The sequence below is a fragment of the Bison bison genome, unplaced genomic scaffold, assembly GCF_000754665.1.
Source record: "Bison bison bison isolate TAMUID 2011002044 unplaced genomic scaffold, Bison_UMD1.0 scf7180017864256, whole genome shotgun sequence".
Lineage (NCBI taxonomy): Eukaryota > Metazoa > Chordata > Mammalia > Artiodactyla > Bovidae > Bison > Bison bison.
The window spans coordinates 641,683-644,016 of record NW_011494828.1 but is presented as its reverse complement, the minus strand read 5'-3'; the positions used below and the strand labels follow the sequence as shown (position 1 = coordinate 644,016).

Sequence of the window (2,334 nt, the reverse complement as noted above, 5' to 3'; positions counted from 1 at the left end):
CAAGAGAGGCAGGTTCGATCCCTGGGTTGGGAAGATCCCCTGGAGTAGGAAATGGCAATCTGCTCCAGTATTCCTGCCTGGGAAAATTCCATGGACAGAGGAGCCTGGTGGGCTACAGTCCATGGGGTCACAAAAAGTCAGACAGGACTGAAGGAATTTAGTGCGCGCGCACACACGCGCACACACACACCAGTGGTTGTTGTGAAGACTGAATAAATTAGTATAAAGTTCTTGGCACACAGCATTCAACAAGACTATTATTATCATCATTAGTACAGTCTTCTGTGGTAGTTTTCAGTATTCCCACAAATTCTTTGGTACTCTCCCCTTCAAGGCTTCCCTGGTAGCTCAGCTGGTAAAGAATCTGCTAGCAACGAGGGAGATCTGGGTTCTATCCCTGGGTTGGGAAGATCCCCTGGAGAAGGGAATGCTACCCACTCCAGTGTTCTGGCCTGGAGAATCCCACGGACTGTATAGTCTGTGGGGTCTCAAAGAGTCGGACACGACTGAGCAGCTTTCACCTTACTTCCCTTCAAGAGGTAGAACTTACAGTGTTTAATTCTCCTTTGTGGAGTGTGAGCTGGACTTGCTGACCTGCTTCTAGTGAGTAGAATAAAATATATTAGAAGCCATAGTGTATGACTTCCCAGACTAGATCATAAAAGGCATTGTGGCTTCCTCTCTAGCCTCTCTCTTGGATCACTTCCTCTGTGGGAAGTCAACCGCCATGTCTCAGGGAAACTGTAGCAACCCTATGGAGAGACCTGCACGTCGAGGAACTGAGGCCTCCTGCCAACAGCTGTGTGAGCGAATATCCTGGGAAGGGGTCCTGCAGCTCCAGTGGAACCTTCAGACGACTGCAGCCTTGGCTGACATCCTGGCTGCAGTCTCCTGAGAGCCTGAGCCAAAAGCCACAACCCCTCACAACTACCCAACTAAGCTGTGTCTGAATTGATGACCCCCAGAAACTGTGAAATATTAAGTTTTGCTGTTTTTAAGCCATGACGTTTGGGGAGAATTTGTAACACAGCAATAGATAAGTAGTGTTTTGGCCTTCAATTCAGCCCAGGCCTCAGCTCCCTCAGGAGGCCTTCTCTGCTCTGTGCTGGGTTCAGTACCGTCTTGTTTCTCCCACAGCTCCTGTCTATCCCACAGAGCGGTCTCCGTCCCTCAAGGTTGCTAATGCCTGGCTCTCCTTACTCCTATTATGAGCTCCTGAGGGTGGGACCATTTCTTTCTTTCTTTTTTTTAAATTGAAGTATAGTTGATTTGCAATGTTGTGCCCATACACACTGTACACAATATAGTCTGCTGCACAGCACAGTGGCTCAGTTATATACACACACACACACATTCTTTTTTAATATTCTTTTCCATTGTGATTTACTCCAGGAGATTGAATATAGTTCCCTGTGCTACACAGTAGGACCTTGTTGTTCAGCCATTCTAAATGTAATCGTTTGCATCTGCCAACCCCAAATCCCAGGTCCGTCCCTTTCCCTCCCTCCCCCTTGGCAACCACACACCTGCTCTCTCTGTCTGTGAGTCTGTGTCTGTTTTGTGGATAAGTTCATTTGTTCCATATTTTAGATTCCACATATAAGGGACATCATATGGTATTTGTCTTTCTCTTTCTAACTTCACTTAGTATGATAATCTCTGGGAGCCTCTGTATTGCTGCAAATGGCATTATTTTGTTCCTTTTTATGACTCAGCAGCATTCCATTGTGTATATGCACCGCCTCTTCTTTATCTATTCATCTCTCGCTGGACGTTTAGGTTGCTTCCATGGTTTGCCTATTGTGAATAGCGGTGCCATGAACCTACGGGTGCATGTACCTTTTTGAATTATAGTTTTGTCTGGGTATATGCCCAAGAGTGGCATTGCTGGATCATATGGTAATCCTATTTTTAGTTTTCTGAGGAATTTCCATACTGTTCTCCATAGTGGCTACACCAACTTACATGGGACGATTTCTGGTTCACCTCTGGGCCCCTGCACCCTGCATGGGGGATTAGGTGAGAAGGTAGAGGAAGGAGGATCAGTCAAGTCTGCTGACTGGAACTGATCCAGGTTTTTGGACTGGGAATCGTGGGGCAGGCTATTCCCAGTGGCTGACTATTTCCCAGAGTGGCTAGAGCCCACATGCTCTTCTGTAAGAGGAGCTTGCCCCTTCTCCATCAAAAGGTGGGGTACATGTTCCCGTCCCTAAAATCTGGGTAGGTTAATACTGCCAAGAGAGTATAGCAGAAGTGAGGTTAAGTGATTTCTGAGGTTAGGTTAATAAAAGGGGATCCAGCTTCGATCTCATTGGCTGGGAAATTTTGCTTTTA

At 46.6% G+C, this 2,334-nt stretch overlaps 1 protein-coding gene across 1 annotated transcript in view; it reads right to left on the bottom strand.

Annotated features, from left to right (window-relative positions):
* The window catches only part of RNF220 (ring finger protein 220), a 276,872-nt gene that overhangs the window by 34,157 nt on the left and 240,381 nt on the right, over nucleotides 1–2,334 (bottom strand). The window lies entirely within an intron of this gene.